Source organism: Nicotiana sylvestris, chromosome 2, assembly GCF_000393655.2.
Source record: "Nicotiana sylvestris chromosome 2, ASM39365v2, whole genome shotgun sequence".
In the NCBI taxonomy this organism is placed as follows: Eukaryota; Viridiplantae; Streptophyta; class Magnoliopsida; order Solanales; family Solanaceae; genus Nicotiana; species Nicotiana sylvestris.
Genome location: NC_091058.1, coordinates 214,044,702 through 214,071,138, shown reverse-complemented (window position 1 = coordinate 214,071,138; position 26,437 = coordinate 214,044,702). Strand labels below are relative to the sequence as shown.

At 40.3% G+C, this 26,437-nt stretch overlaps 1 pseudogene; it reads left to right on the top strand.

The window, feature by feature from the left end:
• LOC138886265 (probable indole-3-pyruvate monooxygenase YUCCA10) overlaps positions 1 to 26,437 on the top strand; it is a 329,636-nt pseudogene that overhangs the window by 188,005 nt on the left and 115,194 nt on the right.

The window sequence follows — 26,437 nt, the reverse complement described above, 5'->3', positions numbered from 1 at the left end:
GCTAGCCTTTACATTCAGTTTGAATTTTTTTTTTTCCGAAATAGCATCCCGTGTTTTAGCCCATCTTATCATACCGCATGGCTCCTAGTAGTTCCCCTACTAGCCACGCGTATCAAGTCCACCTTATCTCAACCCATGTGTTTCAACACCTAGATTTTATACCACTGTATGCGTATCAATATCACAACGTAGCACAACTCGCTCCTCAAGTGCCCAATATTACAACTTGCCAGAAAAAAAAAACAAGCAATAACAGAATTTCACAATAAGGACCCCACGACTCAACCACGATATGTACACAAAATCTTAAAAATAGCAACCATAGAGTAACTCAATAAAATAATATTTCACAACTTAACACTTAGCATCAATAGGAATCACGGCCTTTGCGACTCAATACAAAATTCAACAACAAGGTATCCCAAAAATAGAAATTTCAGGTAAAGAAGTCAACAGTTAAATAATGAATACAGAATAAAGGAAGCAAGTACTTCAACTAAACATGTAGGACTATTAGCAATTAAGGGGTAAAACAAGTAGACATGTGAAATTAAACTAAAAATTATAGTTATATAACATGTTAAGGTAACTCAATTAAGGCATGAAAATGGATCTACATAGCAAAAACCGGAAATTTCTACTTTTAGTCCATATACACACTCGTCACCTTGCGTACACGACTTTCACATATTATAATTATCACAAATAATACCAATCCCCAAGGATAATTTCCCCCACACAAAGTTAGGCAATCCACTTTCTCAAACCACACTAATCAATCCACTAGAAGGCTTTTTCCTCAATTTTTCAACTCCGAACGGCTCGAATCTAGCCAAAAAGAATTTAATATTATAAATATAACTATAGAAAACTAATTCAAACAATGAAATTACGATCTTTGCAAAGAATTGAAAAATCGACCCAAAAAGTCAACCCTTACTCGCGTCTCAGAACCTGACCAAAATTATAAAAATCTGAACACACATTCGATATCAAGTCCAACCATACAAGAATTATTCAAATGCAACCTCATTTCGCCTTTCAAAACTCAAATACTTAGTCTAAGAAGTTCTACCATTTTTCTGCAATTTTTTTAACTTCAATCCTTAATTACATGATAAAAACAATGATAGATTCGAGTAACTTAACCAAAATTGTGTTAGGAATTCTTACCCCAATGATCTTTCTGAAAATCCCTCGAAATTTCGCCCCAAATCGAGCTCTCTAAGTCCATCTTTTGAAATATGAAATAAACCCTCTATTTCAAACATAAGTTTTGTTGGCCAGTTATTTACACATCGCGATCACGGAAATTCATTCGCGATCACATAAGACAATTTCTGCCCAAATCAAATATACTCTCCACAATTGTGTAAAAGCATTGGCGAACAAGATTAACAAGCTGCCTCAACATCACGATCGAATCCCAGGCAACGCGATCGCATAACACAACTACCTCAACCCCCCAGCTTTACCATTCCTTCTTCGCGAATGCGACTACCTTTACGCGTTTGCGATTCACTGCAAGCCAAACCTCTACGCGATTGCATACATCCTTTCGCGATCGCATAGAGAAAAATTCCCCTGATGCCAAATTACTCTTCGTGATTGCGTAAATCCACTCGCGATCACGGATATGAAAACCAAAAGCACCAGATTCAGCAAATTGAGGCTCGATGGGTGATGTCGTGCAGTCTTTATTCATATGTTTATCAGTTTTCATTGGTTGAAGGTTTACTGACTGTTCATGTCGTCATTTCCTACTGTAGTTACCGTATCTTGTACCCCCCCTCTTTCGCATGTCCCCTCCTAATAGTACAAGTTTAGTCTTTATTTATTGTTATATTGTACGTATATTTTCGTCTGCACATGTTTAATTACGTGGGTGTCCTGTCATAGCCTCATCACTAGCTCATCGAGGTTAGGATCGATATTTACCAAGTATATTGGGGTTATACTCATAATACACTCTATACTTTTTGAGCAGATTTTGTACTGGTTCCAAATGTCTATGAGGTGCATCTGCTCGGATTAGCTTATTTGGAGACTCGAGGTAGATCTGCTGGTGTTCGCAGACCTTGAAGTCCCCTTCCTTCTTCCCTATTTACTTTTCATTTCATTCGAGACAGTCGTACTTATTTCAAACCTTATTATAGAAACTCTAGAAGCTCTTATACTTGTGACTCCAGATCCAGGTTGTACTAGATGATTAGGTTATTGATCGAGGCTTACCCTGCACTACTATTGAGTAGCGAGAAAGGTTCAAAGCAGCTTTTTACCCGATTTAGGGTCGGGATCGATTTCCACAAAGAGATAGAAGTTGGAGTTGGGTATCTATCTAGTTTAGAGTTGCGTATGTATTCCAAATTACACTTCTAAACATTTTTGGGTTTTTGTTTTACTTCTACTTTTATCAAACTACAATGTTAAATTAAACTAGAATAAGCTAAGAGTGAAATGTTACGGGTTGTTCAAATAGTTTAAAAGGCACTAGGGTAGTGACTTTCACCTAGGTGGTCAATTGATGGTACTTGAGTCTAAGGCACAACAACAACAACAACAACAACAATAACGACCCAATATAATCTCACAAGTAGGGTCTGGGGAGGGTAATATGTACGCAGACCTTACCCCTACCCCGAAGGGTAGATAGGCTGTTTCCAGAAGACCCTCGGCTCAAAAAAAATAACAGGACCCGATATATTAGTACCGTAAAAATGCATAATAAAATAACATAACAAAATAACATAAAATAACATAACATAAAATAACATAACAAAATAACAACAATATAAGAGATATGAAATACGGAATACGAAATACAAAATAGATGGCTGGTATAGTAAAAACTAGCAGGTAAAGCCTTGCATCAATAGACTACCAATGACATTCTTAGTCTAACTCCTAACTGGCTAGTCTCACTCTATTGTGCTGTAGAAATATTCACAACTTTACCCTAACCTACAACCTTAATGCTCGACCTCCATAATTCCCTGTCAAGGGCCATGTCCTCAGTAATCCTAAGTCGCGCCATGTCATGTCTGATCACCTCTCCCTAATACTTCTTAGGTCGCCCTCTTCCTCTCCGCGTGCCCACTACATCCAGTCGCTCACATCTCCTCACCGGTGCATCAGTGCTTCTCCTCTGAATGTGCCCGAACCATCTGAGTCTTACTTCCCGCATCTTGTCCTCCATGGGGGCCACGCCCACCTTCTCTCAAATATATTCATTCCTAATCTTATCCATCCTTGTATCACCGCACATCCACCTCAACATCCTCATCTCTGCTACTTTCTTCTTCTGGATGTGTGAGTTCTTTACCGGCCAACATTCAGTTCCATATAACATTGCAGGCCTAACCACTGCTCTATAAAACTTACCTTTTAGTAACGATGGCACTTTTTTGTCACATAAGACTCCCGACGCTAACCTCCACTTCATCCACCCCACCCCTATATGGTGTGTGACATTCTCGTCAATCTCCCCGATCCCCTGAATAACCGATCCAAGGTACTTGAAACTACCCCTCTTGGGAATGACTTGAGAGTCAAGCCTCACTTCAACTCCCGCTTCCGTCGGCTCAACTCCAAATTTGCACTCGAGGTATTCCGTCTTCGTCCTGCTCAACTTGAAACCTTTAGACTCAAGAGCATGTCTCCAAATCTCTAGCCTCTCGTTGACGCCGCCTCGTGTCTCGTCAATTAGAATAATGTCATCAGCAAATAGCATGCACCATGGCACCTCCCCTTGAATATGATGAGTCAGTGCATCCATCACCAGGGCAAATAGGAATGGGCTGAGCGCAGACCCTTGGTGCAACCCCGTAATAACTGGAAAGTGTTCAGAGTCGCCTCCTACTGTCCTAACCCGAGTCTTAGCTCCAGCATACATGTCTTTAATCACCCTAATATAGTCAACCGGGACCCCTTTATCCTCTAAGCAGCTCCATAAGACCTCCCTAGGAACCCTATCGTACGCTTTCTCCAGATCAATAAACACCATGTGGAGATCCTTCTTCCTATCCCTGTACTGTTCCACCATCCTCCTAATAAGGTGGATAGCTTCTGTGGTAGATCGCCCCGGCATGAACCCGAACTGGTTGTCTGAAATAGACACCGTCCTTCGCACTCTCATTTCTACCACTCTCTCCCAAACTTTCATGGTATGACTTAGTAATTTGATGCCCCTATAGTTGTTACAGCTCTGGACATCACCTTTGTTCTTATACAACGGGACCATTGTACTCCACCTCCACTCTTCAGGCATCCTATTAGTCTTGAATATAACACTAAACAATGCAGTAAGCCATTCCAAGCCTGCTCTACCCACACACCTCCACAGTTCAACCGGAATTTCGTCTGGCCCGGTAGCTCTGCCCCTTCTCATCTTACGCATTGCCTCCATGACTTCATCGATCTCAATGTCCCTACAATTACTTACTTCATGGTGACTGTCGGCATTCCTCGATTCCCCAAGTATAATATCCTGATCCCCTTCTTCACTTAGAAGTTTATGAAAGTAGGTCTGCCACCTCCTCTTAATCTGGTCATCTCCCATCAAAACTTTGTCGTCATCATCTTTTATGCACCTCACTTGGTCCAGATCCCGAGTTGTCCTCTCTCTCGCCTTAGCGAGTCGGAATAACTTCTTCTCCCCACCTTTGTTCCTTAGTTCCTCATACAGACGAGCAAAAGCTGTCGTCTTAGCCTCCGTCACTGCCATCTTCGCCTCCTTCCTAGCTACCTTATACCTTTGACTGTTCTCTCTCTTCTCCTCCTCGTCAGTGCTCCCTACTAACCGCAGGTAAGCCGCCTTCTTTGCTTCCACTTTACCTTGGACAACTGCATTCCACCACCAATCCCCTTTGTGGCCACCATTGTGTCAATCAGAAGTCTAAGGCATGATTGACATATTTGGGGAGTATGATATAACCTTTGCACGATTTTGCCCACTCTACACCTCTCGATGGTTCGAGTAATTTTGCCCGAATTCACTTTGTCAAGACCAATTGGGTATGCAAATTTGCACAAGCAATCAAGGTTCAAGTCGGATATTACTCTTTCGAGCTTTAACCCTTTAATTGGGGCTATCAATCTCTTGAATACGCCCCAATTCCTTGCTGGACTAATTTGAGAGACTTAGGCTCTCTTTCTCAAGAAGAGATCAAGTCAAGTAAACACAAACTAGTGTTTGCAACTACTAATTCAACAATTAAACATGAAATTAGCCCAAATATCAAACACTCATAGTCAATCTAGCCCTAAAACACAAGATCCATTAATTACCCACACTAGGGTTGAGCCACAACCCTATCTTATGGGTCTAGCTACTCATAATTAAAGAGGAAAAACAAGAAATAGATGAAGAAAAACTCTTATTGATTAATTGATAAGAAAAACTAGAAGATTCGATGTTGAAATGAAGATAAAATGGCCCAAAATGGGTAAAATATTCGAAGTCACGAGTGCAACTCTTAGCTAAAACTATTTGATGACCTATAAAAGGGAAAAGAAGCTATTTATACTAAGTTGAAAAATCTAGACAAAATTACCCCTGCGGGGCTAGTGCGGACCGCACAAAAACACGTGCGGCCGCACTAAGGCTCTAGAATTTAAAATCGAACTCTCTAAACTGGGCCCATAGGGACTGCACAGAATGGACTGCGGCCGCAATGGCTTCTAGTGCGGTTCGCATGAAATGGAGCGCGGACCATATTGACTTCAATCACCAAAACTTGCAACTCTCTGATCTTTGGTTCTGCGGACCGCACTAAATCGAATGCGTCCCCAATGACTTCAGTGCGTATCACATTAAATCTCATACGGCCGCATTGCGTGTTGGCCTGGAAATCACTGTCACACCTCCTTTTTCCGGCACCCCCAAGGGTACGAGGGGAGTTTTTCCAATTAAAGGACAATCGAAACGGGATTTGTTTATTTAATTCAGAGTCGCCACTTGGGAGATTTATGGGGTCCCAAGTCACCGGTTGAATCCCGAATCGAGGAAAAGAATGACTCTGTTTAACAGTCCGTGAACCAGAAATTCGGATATGGAATTCTGTTAACCCGGGAGAAGGTGTTAGGAATTTCCGAATTCCGTGGTTCTAGCACGGTCGCTCAACTGTTATATTCGGCTTATTTATCTGATTTTTAATAATTAAGAACTTATATGCAAATTTTAGCTTTGAACCGCTTTTATCAATTTTATTATTATTGTTATTATTTTACGGAGAATTGCAACGTTGTAAAAATGTATATCGAACCACGTCACAGTTAATGCACCCATGGTTATCGACACATTTCGACTCCGTTGAGATTTGAATTTAGGTTACATAAATGCACACCCGTATTTAAGAAAGTAATTTATTAAAGACGCGCCTAAAGCGACTAGCGTATTGTTGTTCTGGGAAAGACCGTAAAATTTCACTAGACGGCCAACTCCAAAGTCTACCTGGTTATTGAGTCCTTTTATTGAGGGCCCCACAATTTGTGATTTACTATGGCGAGGCACGCCTCCTTTATTTTAAGGATATCCTAAAGTGACTACATCTCTATTTAAATTAGTCTCTAAAATAAAGAAAGAAAATCTCAATTAATTACGAGCTTAAAAAAAATAAGAAAACGTAACATACTAATTGCTGGATTAATACAAATATTAATGGAAAGGATTTTTTTTTTAAAAAAAGAAAATTTGAAATTGTAAATAAAATACGAAATTCGACAACTAATATTCAAAAGAAATCAAATATAGCTAGATTGAAGCTCACATTGTTATAAAAAAAACTATTGGAATTAATTATTCACAACCATTTGAAACTAGATTTAACCATAATTACTAAAGCTTATTAGAAAGTTTATTAAACTTAAACATTATCTAGTCTTGTTTGAACTCAAATCACGCCTTAATTAAATTTAGCTACCCGTTCACGATTAACCTACTGTTGACAATATTAAAACCTTCATAGTTAGAGAATTAACCCGTTTTAACAAGTCGATTCACTAAAGACCAACTTATGTTATTTTTCCTTTTATTCCAATTATTAAACAGTTTGACAGTAAGGAGCATGCTTAAACATATACTACCTAATAACCAAACTAAAATAGAGTATTATTTAGTACATCATTATAAGATGCCTAGTTATGCAAAGCGATAGAAATTTATAAAATAATAATACCTGAAATAGCCTAAATACAATCAGTAAAAGAAACAAAGAAAAAGCTGAATTAAAACTTCAAAGTTCCATTCTTCATATGTATTCATGCTTTCACATTTTTCAGCTTGCAATAGCTAGTGTTACAGTCGTGTACCTGGTATTAGAAATAAGAAAAGATGAAGATGAGAATCAGCAGCAGTAGTAACAATACAGCACAACATCAACAGTCAAGCAACACAGGAATAGACCAGTAACAGTAGGAATAGCCAAAAACCCAAGAGACTACAACCAAGTGGGAAAAACTAGGAACTTCCAAACCAACCGAAGACCAACAGTAAACCCAAACAACACCACTTGAATACTAGTAGTACTAGAAAACAAACACAGACAAACAGAGAGATAACCAATTGCAAAAGAAACAGTAACTTCTAATTTTTAGCACCCAAGAAAGAAGCTTCAAGCTTCGATGAAACAATGACAATTAATGCTGATTTCAACAATGAAGGAATGCAGAATCTTTTTCCAGTTTCGTTTTCTCACCCTTTGTTTATTCCATCTTTTTTCTTCTAAGTGTCAAAATGAGTCCTCTTATATCCAAAGCAAGACCCCTTTTTCATTTTACCTCTTTCCTTTTTACTTTTTAAACTATTATTACTATCCTTTTATTTCTCTTTTTACTTTTTTCCCAATATTCTTCTACTATGTACACCTTTTAACTTTTATTATTACCTATACTATTTCTGATTTTTTACTTAAGTAAAAGCAGTCAACACGGACCTCACGGTTCCCCCCTTTTTGAATGGTCAAAGAAGACCTCATCATTAACCCCCTCCTTTTTACTTTACATCATTATGTCTTGTTCCCCACTAACATATGTCTTGTCCCCCACAATAATATTTTACTATTATTATAGCTTAGTGGGCAGAACACTTAAATTAAATAAATTTGTAATTGGTTAATTCCTGTATTACCCTTAAAACTACTGTTACTGCCCTGATTCAAAAATCTGTTCAAACTTTAAAAATTATATAAGAACTAAAATCAAATTAACAGCTATAACCAATTCAACTACTCAATTAACCAAAATATAGCAACTATAACCAATTCTTAATCAAATTCAATCAACAAATTCAAACTAAATGATGAACAACAAAGAAACAACTGAAATTATTTTTACTAAACAATATCTTTAAACAACAAACCTACTTTCAGATTCAACAACAATATCAAACAAGCATATTCAAATTACTGATTTCAAATTCAAATTAAGCTTAAACGGAACAAATAAACAGATTCAAATTACTAAAACTAAATAACCAATTGAACCTCAAACTGAATCTAACAATATTACAGTCAAGATGAAGGATTCAAGTTATCAAACTAACATACTTCTATATTAAAACTAAATCCTTTTAAATGAATAAAAACAAACTGAAGAAATAATTAATTGAACTTCAACTTAAATCTAACAATATTACAATTAAACTAACAATTTCTATATTAAAAAATAAACAAGAACAAATGAAACAAACTAAAGAAATAATCAAGAAACGATAAACAACGAACAAGAAAAGAATCCAACGTATAATGATTTTAGATCCGAGAATATCAAACAAAATACAGACAGAAATAAAACTTAAACCCACTAACCGGATCGGAACGACGACGAACTCAAAAGCGGACAACAACCTCGATGTACCGGATCTTGACTCAACGAAAAACTGCCTTCTCTTTTAACCTCGATGAACTACACGCGTCGAAGCTGCACGTAGCAGCAGCTCACGTCCATGGCTGGAGCCTCGCAATTGGAGGAACTGGGCGTTCATGGCTGGTTTGACAGTGGGGAAGGCAGCAGAAGCTATGGGGTTTGTTTGGACGTGATGGACATGGTTGTTCATGGCATCGTTCATGGTTGGAGTCGAAGACGAAGGGCTGGAAGTCGATGAGCATGACATTCGAAGCAGAAAAATCAGCAGCCATGGCGGTGAAGGACGGGCTGGCTGTGCTTGTTGGTGGTACATGCATTGGTCGTCGATGGCTGGAGTTGCAGGTAAACGATGGGCTGTTGGCCGATGAGCTGCTGGTCAACGACGATGGCAGTTGCTCGCTGAAAAGTGGTCGACGAGGGGGTGTCATCGGACTGGTGGTCATTTGAGAAGGTGAAGCAGCAGCGATGGCTGCTGGAGATGGAACGACGATTGTCGTTGACGGGCTACTTCAAGTGGTCGATGGAGCTGTTCATCGTCGATGGCTGGAGCTCGACGGACTGTGGTTCGATGAAGAAGACGATGCAGAAAGGGTGGTCATTGGTTCGAAGGCAGCCATGGACGAGCTGTCATGGATGTGTGTGTTTTGGAGTTTTGGAGAAGATGAAGAGAGGGGGCGAGTGGTTTGTTAGGTTTAGGGTTAGGGAAATGAAAAAATGAAAAATGAAGAAAGGGGTTGGGTCTTTGGGATTATGGACTGGGTCGACCCGGGTTGAAATGGACCGGGTCGTAGGGGAAGGTTGGGTATCTTTGGGCCTGTGGTTTAAAATTGAAGAAAAGGCCCAATCTGATTTCTTCTATTTTTGTTCTTTTCTAATTATTCAATTTCCTAAATAATAAAGCTAAAAATTCTAATATTAAATTAAAACACCCAAAATTATCTCAAAATACTAATTAACTCCTAATAACAATCATCGCACATTTAAATAGCAATTAACGATAAAATCACACAATTTGGACGTTAAACGCGAAAAATTCAACGTACGTTATTTTTATGATTTTTTCATTTTGTAAAACAAATTTAATTAAATATTAAATGCAAACGCAACATATTTTTATATTTTTATTAATTTAAACAAATAAGCATGCACAGACAAAAATATAAATAATTATCCAGAAAATGCCACAAAAATTCAAAAATCGCACACAAAGTAAAATTGTTTCGTTTTGGATTCTTTGGGAGTAATTCTCGTATAGGGCAAAAATTACGTGCTCACAGTTGCCCCTCTTTGTTCGAAAACACGTAGGGTTTTCGTGCAAAAATAAAATAAGCGGATACGAACGATATTTGCCCGTTGGAATACTCCATGTGAAGCATTTTTTGAAAGATTTGACCGAACCTTTGTTTCAAAGGTTTCCTACATATCCTGGGCTATACAGAAATCAGGTCAATGTAGTTCGGGAAGCTTTGGTAGCTGGGACTACCATGGGACTGCAATTTTGTTGTTACTGCTGTTGCTACCGATGATACCTCTTACTGACCTCCTTATTACACCTCGATGAAAAATAAAGAAGTTATACTAAGCTATGATCTATGAATTACAAAGATTTATTCTCAAACTTGGTCATGTGACTGTTACTGCCTTGTTGCCTTGTCTTTCTCTGGTATTTCTTCACTTCTGATTTGGCTTGTATCCTCCATTGATTGTCAATCTCGAACTGCTTACTTCTTTCTTGTGAGCTTCGGATTATTTTTTCTTCGAATCTTGAACTGCCTCCCTCTGCTGGGGATTTTTGTTGTTTCCCACTGGGGATTTTTTTTCGTATTCGTCTGCTTTACTGACTTCAAAAATTTCCTAAAATATAAGACCTCCATTCTCCAAGCGGGCTCCTGACTTCAACAACAATTTAAAGATAATTCAGCCTCCATTCTTCAGGCGGGCTCCTGACTTCAACCAAAATCTTAACAACCTCCGTTCTACAGGCGGGCTCATGATTTCTTCGACTTTAAAATTTTAATAACCTCTGTTCTACAGGCGGGCTCCTGACTTCTTCAACTTAAAATTTAACAACCTCTGTTCTACATGCGGGATCCTGACTTCCTCATCTTAAAATTTAACAACCTCCGTTCTACAAGCGGGCTCCTGACTTCTTCTACTTTAAAATTTTAATAACCTCTGTTCTACAAGCGGGCTCCTGACTTCTTCAACTTAAAATTTAACAACCTCCGTTCTACAGGCAGGCTCCTGACTTCCTCAACTTAAAATAACAACCTCCGTTCTACAGGCGGGCTCCTGAATTCTTCAACTTGAAAATAACAACCTCCGTTCTACAGGCGAGCTCCTGACTTCTTCAACCTAAAATTATAACAACTTATGTTCTACATGCGGGCTCCTGATTTCAATCTAAATTTAACAACCTCCGTTTTATAGGCGGGCTCCTGATTCCAACTTAAAATTTAACAACCTCTGTTCTACAGGCGGGCTCCTGACTTCCTCAACTTAAAATTTAACAACCTCCGTTCTACAGGCGGGCTCCTGACCTCTTCAACTTAAAATAACAACCTCCATTCTATAGGCGGTCTCCTGACTTTATCAACTCAAAATTTAACAACCTCCGTTATACAGGCGGGCTCCTGACTTCTTCAACTTTAAAATTTAACAACCTTCATTCTACAGGCGGGCTCCTGACTTCCTTAACTTAAAACATAACAACCTCCGTTCTACAGGCGGGCTCCTGACTTCAATCAAAATTTAAAATTTAACAACCTCTGTTCTACAGGCAGGCTCCTAACTTCATCAACTTAAAATTTAACAACCTCCATTATACAGGCGAGCTCCTGACTTTTTCAACTTAAAATAACAACCTCCGTTCTACAGGCGGGCTCCTGACTTCATCAACTCAAAATTTAACAAGCTCCATTATACAGGCGGGCTCCTGACTTCCTCAACTTGAAATTTAACAACCTCCGTTCTACAGGCGAGCTCCTGACTTCTTCAACTTAAAATAACAATCTCCATTCTACAGGCGGGCTCCTGACTTCTTTAGCTTTTAAAATAAATAACCTCCCTCAAACTGGTGTTTTCACTTCTTTGAAACCTGCCGGGGATAACGCTGCTGGGGAATTATCTTCCTTCTTTAAGACTAGTTGCTTTCCTCCTTTTAATAATGGTAAGGATGATACTGATTTAAAGATCACTATCCTTAAAACTTGTGTTATCATGCTTCTTCCAAGATTGTTTTCTTAAGGACTTATATTGCCTTCTCCTATAAACTGCTGGGAATTCTACTTCCTTCAAAACTTGTGTTATCCTCCATCTTCCCCAAGTGGGTATCTGATTTCAAGAAAATTTTCGCAATGGGGGAAAATTTTCTGCCCCAGTTTGATGATCTTTTTTGTGACCATGTCTTCCCGCTGTCATGGCATTTCCACTCCCTGCTTCAAATCAAAGAAATATTTGTTAGTTTTAAAATGTGGTGAGTGTTCGTGCTACTCCTGCTGGGGATGATTTTTCCCTTTGCCTTTCCCTGCTTTGCGTTTTATTACAAAACTTGCTGGGGATAATGTCCCTGCTGGGGATGGTTTTTCTTTTCTCTTCCTTCCCATTCTGTATTGTCCGATCATCGCAGAATTTGGTCGACAATCTATTGGAGTTGTTCCTGCATCTTGCAAATCTGTTGGGTATCCTCTTGGAATTTGATCCATAACTATTTCCACTTTGTTTTTCCTGTTTTTTTCCAACTTCTGTCGGAGTCTAGACCCATCCATCATTTGGTCTTGCGACAAACTTCTTGTCTTGGGCTTGTCTTATTTGCACTTAGCCTCGCACTGTTTTGGAAACTGGTAGTGAGCTCTGAAAACTCTTTCAAAGACAAACTGCTGGGAAAAAGTCTTTAAACAAAAGAATGAAAAGAAAAAGAAAAAGTCTTTCCGAACAAATGTTGGTGAGAAGAAAAGGAAAAGGACTTATCTCAATGATATACCCAATCCCAACGATCATGTCATGCATCCCATATTAGTCAACCCAGTCTATTTGTATCAATCAATCTTCCGGATGGCCTCATCTTGCTGGGCATAAACGGACCCTCAACTCTTTGCCAAATACGGATCCTTTCCGCCCATCTTATCTTGTCGCCTCATAGTGCCCTTCGAGGGGTTTTCACTACTAAGACTCTCTCATTTCTCTCAACTCCCGTCGCCTTATGGTGCCTGTAAAGGTTTTCACCGATAAGAATCTCTCATTTCTCTCAGCTCCCGTCGCCTTACGGTGCCTGTGAAGGTTTTCACTGATAAGACTCTCTCATTTTATTTTATTTTTTCGTTGGGGATTGGAGTGCTGCTGATATGACTCTCTCTGCTGGGGATTTTTTCGGCTATCAATTCATTTCCAACTTATGATCCTCTTCCCTGCTAGGGATCAGAGTGTTATTCCCGACTTTCATTTGCATGCCTTGGCATTTCTCGGATACTGATCAGGAGGTCTTTTTTGGACATCAATATGGCTTTTTGTGTGTGGCTAAAATAAAAAAGGGTATTAAAGGTTCAAAATAATTTTGATGGGTAAAACATTACAACTCTTGGAATCAAACTTCCTTCATAAGATTATAAACACAACTTCTGCCCCAGTTTCTTGCTTGGAGACTTTTATTTTTTGTTACACTATGATTTTTGTTACACTATGACCGAGCCGTGAGGTGCCTACGTATCCTCTTTGAGGAATCAGGTCAAACGTAGTTCCCAATTCCTCTGTTTTTCTTGTGACTTTTTTTTCTTTTCTTTTGTTATTATTATTATTATTATTATAATTATTATTATTATTTTATTTATTTTTCTTTTCTTCGCTTCTTTTCTTCTCTAATTTTCATTACCGATTCCAAAAGAGGGGTATGAAATAATAAATAAGGCTCAAAAGGGGAAACAAAGGTTGAGGTGTTTGGATATAAGAACAAATTGCCTCCGTCATTTCATTCTCCGATAAATGCCAAGTACAAGCAAACAAATAAACAATAATTATAATCAAAGAATTATACATAATATCTCTTAACTGGGTCAGAATTAATAGCCATGTCGACGCATCTTCCGTCGACATCTGTTAGACTTAAAGCGCCATTGGATAACATCCTGGTCACAATAAACGGTCCTTGCCAGTTTGGGGCGAACTTGCCCTTTGCTTCAGCCTGATGTGCAGGATTCGTTTCAATACTTGCTTCCCCACTTCAAACTTCCTGGGATGCACCTTTTTGTTGTATGCTCTTGCCATTCTCTTTTGGTACAACTGGCTATGACATACTGCTACCAATCTCTTTTCATCAATCAAGCTCAACTGTTCCAATCGGGCTTTGACCCATTCATTATCATTAATCCCAGCCTCAGCGGCAATTCGGAGAGACGTGATTTCAATCTCTGCTGGTATCACTGCTTCAGTTCCATATACCAACAAATAAGAAGTTGCACCTACTGAAGTGCGGATAGTAGTGCGATAACCCAATAATGCAAATGGCAACTTTTCATGCCATTGCCTAGACCCTTCTACCATCTTCCTCAATATCTTCTTTATGTTCTTGTTGGCTTCCTCGACTGGCCTTAGGACGATATGGTGTGGAATTACGGTGTGTAATCTTAAACTATTGACATACTTCTTTCATTAAGCCGCTATTGAGATTAGCACCATTGTCTGTGATGATCACTTTTGGTATCCCAAACCTACAGATGATATGGGAATGAACAAAATCTACCACTGCCTTCTTGGTTACAGATTTGAAAGTTTCAGCTTCAACCCACTTAGTGAAATAATCGATGATCACCAGAATGAACCTATGACCGTTGGAAACTACCAGCTCAATAGGTCCAATGACATCCATGCCCCAGGAAACAAAAGGCCAAGGTGCTGACATTGTATGCAATTCTGTAGGTGGCGAATGAATCAGATCTCCGTGTATCTGACACTGATGGCATTTCCGCACGAATCTGATACAATCACGCTCTATAGTGAGCCAATAATACCCTGCTCGAAGAATCTTCTTGGCCAATACATATCCGCTCATATGTGGCCCACAAACTCCATCATGTACCTCTGTCATAACTGCTGTGGCTTGACTAACATCTATATATCTCAGCAATCCCAAATCTGGCGTTCTTTTGTACAACACTCCTCTACTAAGGAAAAATCCATTTGCCAATCGCCGAATGGCTCTCTTTTGATCTCCGGTGGCCTGCTCCGGGTATATCCCCATCCTGAGGTATTCCCTGACATCATAAAACCAGGGTTCGCCATCCATTTCTTCCTCTATCATGTTGCAATAAGCATGCTGATCACGAACTTGGATATGCAACGGGTCAACATGAATTTTGTCTGGGTGGTGCAACATCGATGCTAAAGTGGCCAGAGCATCGACAAACTCATTGTGAACTCTTGGGATGTGTCTGAACTCTACTGATCGAAATCGCTTGCTTAGGTCATGCAAATATTGTCGATATGGCATGAGCTTCAAATACCGTGTTTCCCATTCACCCTGAATCAGATGCACCAGGAGGTCCGAGTCTCCCAAGACCAAGACGTCCTGGACATCCATGTCTGCAGCTAACTATATGCCCAAAATTCACGCCTCATATTCAGCCATGTTATTGGTACAATAGAAATGTAGTTGCGCCGTGACATGATAATGATGTCCTGTTTCAGAAATAAGTACCGCTCCTATTCCAACTTTTTTTGCATTTGCGGCTCCATCAAAGAAGAGATTCTAACCTGGTAACTCAGATATTTCCAACTCATCTATATGCATCACTTCTTCATCAGGAAAATACGTCCTCAATGGCTCGTATTCTTCATCAACAGGATTCTTAGCCAAATGATCGACAATTGCTTGGGCTTTCATGGTCGTCCTCGTCACATAGACGATGTCGAACTCTGTGAGTAATATTTGCCATTTCGCTAACCTCCCTGTGGGCATAGGCTTCTGGAAAATATACTTCAGTGGATCCAAGCGTGAAATGAGATAAGTAGTATATGATGACAGATAATGTTTGAACTTCTGTGCCACCCAAGTTAGGGTGCAACATGTCTTCTCAAGTTGAGTGTACTTAACCTCATAGACCGTAAACTTCTTACTGAGATAATAGATGGCTTGCTCCTTCCTTCTTGTGATATCATGTTTTCCCAGTACGCAACCAAATGAATTTTCTAGTACCGTTAGATAGAGAATCAACGGTCTTTCTAGTTTGAGCGGGACCAACACAGGTGGGTTTGATAGATAGCCCTTGATCTGGTTGAAAGCTTCCTGACATTCTGTCGTCCATTCTACCGCAACATCTTTCTTTAGTAGCCGAAAAATGGGCTCACAAGTGGCCGTGAGTTGAGCGATGAACCTGCTGATATAATTCAACCTTCTCAACAGACTCATTACTTCTGTTTTGTTCTTCGGTGACAACAATTCTTGGATGGATTTGATTTTTGACGGGTACAACTCAATGCCTCGCCGACTGACGATGAATCCCAACAACTTTCCAGATGGAACAACAAATGCGCATTTGGACGGGTTGAGCTTAATGTCGTACCTTCGAAGTCTTTGGAAAAATTTCCTTAGGTCTGCTACGTGGTCTTACTGATTCTTAGATTTTATGATCACATCATCTACGTACACCTTAATCTCTTTGTCTATCATATCATGAAACACCGTAGTCATTGCTCTCATGTACGTTGCCCCAGCGTTATTCAAGCCAAAAGGCATTACCCGGTAGCAATAAGTCCCCCACGGCGTAATGAATGCCGTCTTTTCTGCATCTTCTTCATCCATCAGAATCTGATGATATCCAGCATAGAAATCTACAAAAGACTCGATCTCATGTCTAGCACAATTATCGATTAAGATATGGATGTTGGGTAATGGAAAGTTATCCTTTGGGCTTGCCCTGTTCAGATTGCGGTAATCGACGCATACTCTGATTTTCTCATCTTTCTTCAGCATCGGTACCACATTAGTCAACCAATCAGGATATTGAGTGACCCGAATAACCTTCGCCTGTAGCTGCTTGGTTACTTCTTCTTTGATCTTCACACTCATATCTGTCTTGAACTTCCTTAATTTTTGCTTGATAGGAGGGCACACCGGGTCAGTGGACAATTTGTGAACCACTAGATCGGTGCTTAAGCCCGACATGCCATCGTATGATCATGCAAAAACGTCTTTGAATTCAATGAGCACTTTGATTAGTTCCTACCTGATGTTCGGTGCGATGTGGATGCTTATTTTAGTTTCCCTGATGTCATCTGCATCCCCTAAATTGATGGCTTCTGTGTCATTTAAGTTGGGCTTGGATTTCTCTTCAAACTGGCTTAACTCTCTGTTTATCTTTTTGAAGGCTTCATCTTCTCGTATTCTGATTCATCATCACAATCAACCTCTTGTGCAATTAATTCGGAATCAGATTGATTATTTAGACTGGGTTGAAGATCCGTTGTGCATGCCATGTCATTAGAACCAGTATAACGAGAACTGTTCAGAAATAAAAAAAAAGAAAACAAAATAAGAAAAAACTTTTACTTTATTAAAGTACGGGATAACAGAGTTTCACACTTTGCTGAATACAAAACCAAACTGGATTAAAATCCTGGAATAACCCAAAACAATAAATAAAGAAAAATCAGAGCCCACTACCAAGACTCCCTCCGGGTAGGAAGGGGAGTAGCTGTCCAATTGTTGATATTGGTCCTAGGCCCCACAAACTGTATAGCTACCCTACTGGAACCTTCTCCAGCTTCTACCATGTTGACATCAGCGAACAACCTTTCAAAGCTCTCGTTCAAATCTCCATCTGGCCCAATCATTGTTCCAAGAACTTTCGGGACCGACAACTTTCTATCACCTGCTCTGACAGATGATCTAGATAACCGCGGAACCGGCTTGGGGAGAACCCAGACTCTTTTCTTCAACTTGCGGGGTCGTCTCACGTCTGCTGCTGTAGGCTTGAACCCCAGCCCAAATGTATCCAAATTCTTTGGCAAAGAAACAGGATGGACAATACCCTGCAGATCAACCCCCAAACCTTTTCCTGGTACAAACCCGCTATTCAACATTTCCGATGCCATCATGAAGGTCTCAGCTGCGATTCTGGGAAGTGGAAGGTCCTCGCCCTTAGAAATTTTATCCACTGAAACCGCTTCAAAAACCTGGTACACCCATGGCCCCTTATCATCATCAGTTTCTATGAATGGCACAATGGCATCACTCACAGTGCATGCGCCGTCATCCTCATGGACCATGATCTCTTGTCTATCCCACTCAAATTTCATCATTTGGTGCAATGTAGAAGGCACTGCTTTTGCGGCATGGATCCAGGGTCGCCCCAATAGAAGATTATACGAGACTGCCACGTCTATCACTTGGAATTCCATGGTGAACTCGAATGGACCAATTGTCAATTCCAGCATGATGCCACCTACCTTGTCAGTACCACCCCCATCAAAACCTCGTACGCAGATGTTGTTCATGTGAATCCTGTCATTATCAACCTTCAGCTTGTTCAGAGTAGACAAAGGACAAATGTTGGCACTTGATCCATTATCAATCAATACCCGAGTGACCACCGAATCTTCACACTTCACGGTCAAATAGAGAGCTTTGTTGTGTTCCGTACCCTCTACTGGCAATTCATCATCTAAAAAAGTGACCCTGTTGACCTCGAAAATTTTGTTTACTATTTTCTCCAGATGGTTCACAGACGTCTTATCCGGAACATGGGCTTCGTTCAGAATTTTCATCAATACCCGGTGGTGCTCGTCTGAATGGATCAACATCGACAACAATGAGATCTGTGTCGGGGTCTTCCTTAACTGCTCCACAATGGAGTAGTCTTGTGCCTTCATTTTCTTCAAAAACTCTTCCACCTCTTCCTCTGTCACTGGCTTCTTTATCACTGCTAGATTGGCCTTTCTTAACTCTGCAGGAGCAAAACACCTTCCCGAACGAGTTAACCCCTGGGCCTCATATACTTCTTCCATAACCTCCTTCCCTTTGTATGTTACCATCGCTTTACTGTAATTCCATGGCACGGCTTTCTCACTGGCTATCGGCATTTGCATTACTGGCTTGATGACAACTGGCCCTAGGCGTGCTGGCTACTTGGCGCCCCTCACACCGTTACCTTAACCGGCTCTGGATTATTTGCAACAAAAGGCGAACTCTTCCCCATCACCACTACTGGCTTGACGTCTACCTCTTCCAACTATACCACCTCTTCTCCACTTGTCGACCTTTCTTTTGGACTGGCACGAATCACCATCACCATCTACGAGGGTTTATTTAGCTCCCCTCCTTTGTGCACAAGCTCGGTCAAATGGGTTTCGTGGTGTGATGGCAACGGGTTTTGATTGATGTTGGGTGTCTCCGGTGTCTGAACCTCGATCTTGTTGGTGTCAATAAGATCTTGCACTTCACGTTTCAACCTCCAGCACTTCTCGGTATCATGTTCGGGAGCCCCCGAACAATAATTACAGCTTACCGAGTGGTCCATATTTTAGGGAAGGGCCTTAATTTTAGGGAAGGGCCTCAACAGGACTCAACAAACCTAACAGCCTTAATTTATGGAACAAAGCAGTATAGCTTTCTACCAACTCAGTGAATGTTCTTTGTCTCTGCACCCTTTCATTTTTGAAAGCCTGATTCCCTCGAAAACCTGGCCCTGTGGGATTCCTGTAGGCCTTTGGTGGTGGATATGTGTTTTGTGGAGGTGGATATGTGTTATGTGGAGGTGGATAGGTATTTTGGGGAGCCGACGCGCGCTACTGTGGGCGAGCCGAAGGATGGGTATATGTCTGGGCTTGATAGACAGAGAAATGTGGTTCTTGTGGTGGGTAGTAGGGCTGTGGAGAGTAATTTGGGGTGTGCGGGTAATTTGGGTGATGGGGTCTAGCTTGGTAGTGGGAGAAAGGACCTCTCGATCTGGACCAATTACTTGCCTCTATTATTGCGACTTCTTCTCTTTTCTTCTTCCCGAGCGCACCTCCCGTGCCACTCTGAATGGCCTGGGTGGTTGTTTTGATTGCCGAATAGCTCAGGATTTTGTTAGACTTAAGTCCATATTCAATCATACCGCCCATTTTCACCACCTCATTAAAATATTTTCCAATTGACGTCACTAAGTGACCAAAGTAAGTTGGCTCTAGAGTCTGCAGCAAGTTGTTCACCATTTCCCCCTCTCTCATCGGAGGATCAACTCTTGCTTCCTATTCTCTCCACCGAAACCCAAATTCTCTAAAGCTCTCTCCCGACTTCTTCTCAAGTTTCAACAATGTGAGACGGTCGGGGACAATCTCAAGGTTATATTGGAAATGACCTGCAAATGCTTGTGCTAGATCGTCCCAGGTGTACCACCTGCTCGGATCCTGTCTTGTGTACCATTCCAGTGCAGACCCGCTTAAACTTTGACAAAAATAAGCTATCAGCAGCTCATCCTTCCCACCTGTCCCTCGTATCTTACTACAAAAACATCGTAGATGTGCCATGGGATCACCATGTCCCTCATATAGTTCAAATTTTGGCATCTTAAAACCTACCGGCAATTGAACATCGTTGGAGGGACACAGATCTTGTAGTCCACACTAACTTGGTTTCCCAATCCATGCATATTCCTGAAGTACTGCTCCAGGCTTTTCACTTTGCGAAGCACTTCGTCCTGCTCCGGGTTCTTGGCCGGCCTTTCAGTCTCCGCCGGGAGCTCAAGGTGAGGGGTGTAAATGTATGGATCGGGTGCTTTGAAGGTTGGTTTAGGGGGGTAATATTGGTTGTCATGAGCCTGAAACAACGGCTCACTGGGTGATCTTTGTAGCGTGGCTGGTGGGGGTGCCACGAAAATAGGAACATTTGGTGGGGGAGGGTTCTGATTGGGTTGTGAAGCTTGGGGATCATAGGCATTTCTTCCTTGATAGTATGGGTGACTGGGGAGGCTTGTTGAAGAGCCGGGGGGGAAGGTATCCCGGCGTGTGTCCTGGTGGGAGAGTGGGAGTAATGGGAGGGTCTGGCGCCTTTTGTACCCTAGCTAAGGCCAGCTGCATTTCTTTCATCTCCTGCCTCATCTTATCCATTTCTTCCTTCAACATTTGATTCTCAGTCCTTTCATCCTCAACACTTTGGTCTGAATTAGTCAAGCTTTTCAGTATGGGCCCTTTGATCTTGTCTAGTAATGGTAATCTGCCAGAATGTTCTAACAACTAACTGGTTCAAAATTTCGGAGATCAACAACAAACTGATTAGCGTTAGAGTTAACACATATTGCAATTGCACATTGGGGGATGCAATGTTCCTAGGTTGTTTAACCATTTCTATCATGTTTTTACTCCGACCGTATGCATCGTCCCGACTTATTTTATTTGCCTCTTTCAAGTATTTCAAAAAACCTCTTTTTTTTTCTTGTCTCTTTCTTTCAGGTTTCGCTCACTTCTTTCTCTTATTCACTTTCTCTTTTTATTTCTTTAGTAGTGGTCGAATATTATGTGGATTGCCTACGTATCATGTCCCCTCATGAATCAGACCAAGCGTAGTTCTGCCCACAAGTGCAAAAATTAAAGACACCATTTTTGTTTTTTTTAATCTTTTTCAGCAAAACGTTCTATTACAAGGCGAAACATTTTTGAAAGGAAACTGGAAGACTTGATACACACTACAGACTTTATGCAAAAAGGGAAAATACAGACTCCAACGAACAAAAAACTCCGAAGACAAGGAAAATGCAGACTTAAACTATGAATGTCTCAGAGTTTCGAATTTTAGCACCCGCAGGACGTCGTTTGGCCTTGCCGCGAGCTTTTGTGCAAGGCCCCTCTGCAGATCTTTCAAATCTTTCATGATCTGATGGACATAAATCATTATTGAAGCGAAAAAAGTGGTACGGGACATATCTTTACAAGCTAAGCACTTTATGGTGATTTAGTGCCCGATATTGTCGATTCTGCCCTTGATTCTGTCCCTTTCCGTGAGCAATTGCTCTATTTGTTGATTCCGCATCCCTAGCACTTGAGCGTTGCAAAAGAGTCAATCCTGAAACTCACTCATCTATTTCTCCATTCGGGCCATCATATCGTAGTAGTGCTCCCTATCTGTTTTGGCATCTCGGGCTTGTCTGAAGATCCGCTCTTCGAGGGTGGATATTGTTTCTCTCAATATAGCGATGTTCCCTTCGTAGTCCCTCTTTATTTGCTGCATGTACTTTGCTCGCGCTTTTGTACCCCTTGCCCATCTGGATCGGATTCTCGTCATGCTAGCTTCCGATATTTCCAAACCTTTCTGACATTTGGTAAGTTGATTTTTTAACCCATTTATCAACCTTTTGTCTGACCGACTCCTTTGTTGGTTGTCAGCATCTTTTCTTATTTGTCGGATTTGGGCCTTCAGCGCCCCATTTTCTTGGGCCAATTTGTTCTTTTCCCCTTTGTCGGAAGCAACTTGCACACTGTTTACAAACTCCAGGTCCCTAATCTGTTATTTCAGCTTGCCTATTTCCGCCCTGTAGTTTTCTTCTTTTGCAAGCTAGCCACACCGTTCTTGTGATGACTCAACAAAATCTTGGAGGTGAGTTCTTTTGGTTGGCCGTTCTAGTTCGTCTCTCGCAATACTCTTTTTTCTATACCAAGCGAGATAAGCAGGTGAGACTTCACCTCTGGATAAGTCACACACTCGAGTATTTGCCGGCAAATACTGGCATTTGCTCCATATATAACGAACGGTCTTTTCATGAAATTGGTCGTCGTTGCTAACCTCGACGGCATAAAAACTAAGATCTTCGTCTGGGTGTATTACCTGACATCTTCCCAAATGTCTCATGACCTGGTAAGGCGCATAAGGTTGAATGCCTCGGAGTCCCATTAAGAGGAAGTAAGGACCAGTGGCGGGCATATACATAATTTCTTCAACAGTAAGCCAACCCAATGTCCGATCTATTTGCACTGCGGTGATGGCACGGAAATAGGATACCCAGCCTTCAAACCCTTGTGGCAATTTGAGCCCTGAAACCCTTGTGTTATATCCTTCAATGTAGCTTTCGTTTGTAGATCTATAGCTCATATACTGAGGGTGATGACACAAGTGCTCGATCATCCACATCTACAACAACAAATTGCATCCTTCAAAGAAATCTGCCCCGGCCTTACAGGCTATGAGAGCTCGGTATATCTCGGACATTATCATATGGGCAAGCGTGCTTTTGTTGTTGGTAATTAGGACCTTGACGATTCCAGCCACATTCAAATCAATATTTCTATCTTTCCAAGGAAACACCACAATGCCCAAGAACGCTACCATGAAGGCGAACCCACTATGTTCATCCCACTTTGTCCGATTCCCTCTGCTGCAAACCCCGCTTTCAGATCGTCGAACCCTCCTATATGCCCATACCTCTGGTATATGAATTGCAGAGTAGAAAAACCCCTATCCAACTCAGAGTATGGGACTCCCTTGCTTATCTTCAGTAGATCCATGAACTTGTGCGAATTTACGGCTCTTGGAGGGATCAGATATTTGTGCCTTAACCCCTCGGTAATGTCCATATAGCCTGCTACCTCTTCTAAGGTTGGGGGGAGTTCAAAATCTGAGAAGTGAAATACATTGTGGGCCGGGTCCCAAAATGTAACCAAAGCCTTTATGATGTCACATCTAGGTCCGACATTCAACAAACTGGTGAGACCTCCCAGATGTAGTTTGATCTTGTCTTACTCTGATTTTTCCAAATCCTCCCACCACAAGCGCAACTCCAAAGGGATCTTGCTCCTAACTGTTACCAGCAAACTTGGACCCGGGCTCATTCTGTATGTTTGTTTGGGGTGATTAACACTCATTGGACTCAAAGAAAGAATAAACAAAAATTGACACACATTAAAATAAAACTCCGGTCTTGTCAATACGACCTTTCAGCACTTCGAAGAAGATTTAAATGCTGTGTTTTACCAACCGGACAAAACATTGAAAATGACCAAAGGTGGCTATTTTCGCAAAAACAGCCTTCCGGCGTCTTTTTAGGGACATTCAGCTATTTTTTACAAGAATGAAATCACCTAATTTATTTACGACGATTTTTTTTTTTGACATTTGTGGCTATTTTACAAGAGGGGAGGTCAGACCCGATGAGGGTTACCTACGTATCTCACATCCTGTGAGAATCAAACCGGCGTAGTTCGGGCAAATAAAATTTTGAAAACAATACACTTTTCCCTTTCCCCCTTTTTTTCATAACAAACAATCAAACTATGTATATATATATTTCATAACAAACAAACAAACTAACTAAAGTAAAAGACTTTTTTTTTCACGCATTTTTTTTGAGTGAAACAAACAATTTTTAAAACATAAAATATTTTCTCAAAATTTTGGTAGAGTTTCGATAGTACTTGGGCATTGGTTTTTTCTAAAATAGGTAATTAATTGCTATTTACTCTCTCTTTGTTTTCTCAATTTTTTTGATATTTCGAAACCGGTCAGCATGCAATCCCGAAACAAATAAATGCGAGGAAAACAAATAAGATGCATCAGGATGACCTTTTCATTTCAGGTTGCTAGTCCTAGACGGATTCAACCCCTGTGTTGAGTCCCCTAAGTCAAATGCACATGATGCAAATAAGCGTTCCTACTAGGGATCTGTCATGAGGATTTGTTATACTAAGTTTTAAAACCTAGGTGTTTGTTCTAGACCTGGCTTACCCGAGCAGACAACTCGAGCCGAGGATGGGAGCTGTGTACCGGTAACCAAAAGGCCATCCGGTTTTGCAACACCTCCAAATCCTCGTTCTATTTTGGTATATGACACTAACAAAAAGAAGTCATGACCAGCGTGCACTCCTCAAGAGAGATAAGAGAGGGGTTTCGGTACATTTTATATATACAGTCCAAATAATATCAAAGCGGTAAAAAACATCATTTTGCACATTTTAAGCCCAATCATAAAATCAAATCAGATAATAGACAATGCCGAATAATAACAATTATTCTAAGCTCGAATTCTTGAACCATGAACTAGAGATTCTGGGTTCCTATCCCCAGCAGAGTCGCCAGATCTGTCACACCTCCTTTTTCTGGCACCCGCAAGGGTACGAGGGGAGTTTTTTTCCAATTAAAAGACAACCGAAACGGGATTTATTTATTTAATTCAGAGTCGCCACTTGGGAGATTTATGGTGTCCCAAGTCACCGGTTGAATCCCGAATCGAGGAAAAGAATGACTCTGTTTAACAGTCCGCAAACCAGAAATTCGGATAAGGAATTCTGTTAACCCGGGAGAAGGTGTTAGGCATTCCCGAGTTCCGTGGTTTTAGCACGGTCGCTCAACTATTATATTCGGCTTATTTATCTGATTTTTAACAATTAAGAACTTATATACAAATTTTAGCTTTGAACCGCTTTTATCAATTTTATTCTTATTTTACGGAGAATTATAACGTTGTGAAAATGTATCTCGAACCACGTCACAGTCAATGCACCCGTGGTTATCGACACATTTTGACTCCGTTGACATTTGAATTTGGGTTACATAAATGCACACCCGTATTTAAGAAAGTAATTTATTAAAGACGCGCCTAAAATGACTAGCGTATTGTTGTTTTGGGAAAGACCGTAAAATTTCACTAGACGGCCAACTCCAAAGTCTACCCGGTTATTGAGTCCTTCTATTGAGGGCCCTGCAATTTGTGATTTACTGTGGCGAGGCACGCCTCCTTTATTTTAAGGATATCCTAAAGTGACTACATCTCTATTTAAATTAGTCTCTAAAATAAAGAAAGAAAATCCTAATTAATTACGAACTTAAAAAAATAAGAAAACGTAACATACTAATTGCTAGATTAAGACAAATATTAATGGAAAGGAATTTTTTTAAAAAAATAATAAAAAAAAAATTCAAAATTGTAAATAAAATACGAAATTCGACAACTAATATTCAAAAGAAATCAAATATAAATAGATTGAAGCTCGCATTGTTATAAAAAAAAAACTATTGGAATTAATCATTCACAACCATTTGAAACAAGATTTAACCATAATTACTAAAGCTTATTAGAAAGTTTATTAAACTTAAACATTATCTAGTCTTGTTTGAACTCAAATCATGCCTTAATTAAATTTAGCTACCCGTTCACGATTAACCTACTGTTGACAATATTAAAACATTCATAGCTAGTGAATTAACCCATTTTGCCAAGCCGATTCACTAAAGACCAACTTATGTTATTTTCCTCTTATTCCAATTATTAAACAGTTTGACAGTAAGGAGCATGCTTAAACATATACTACCTAATAACCAAACTAAAACAGAGTATTATTTAGTACATCACTATAAGATGCCTAGTTATGCAAAGCGACAGAAATTTATAAAATAATAATACCTGAAATAGCCTAAATACAATCAGTAAAAGAAACAAAGAAAAAGCTGAATTAAAACTTCAAAGTTCCATTCTTCATATGTGTTCATGCTTTCATATTTTTCACCTTGCAATAGCTAGTGTTATAGTCGTGTACCTGGTATTGGAAACAGGAGAAGATGAAGATGAGAATCAGCAGTAGTAGTAACAATATAGCACAACAACAACAGTCCAGCAACACA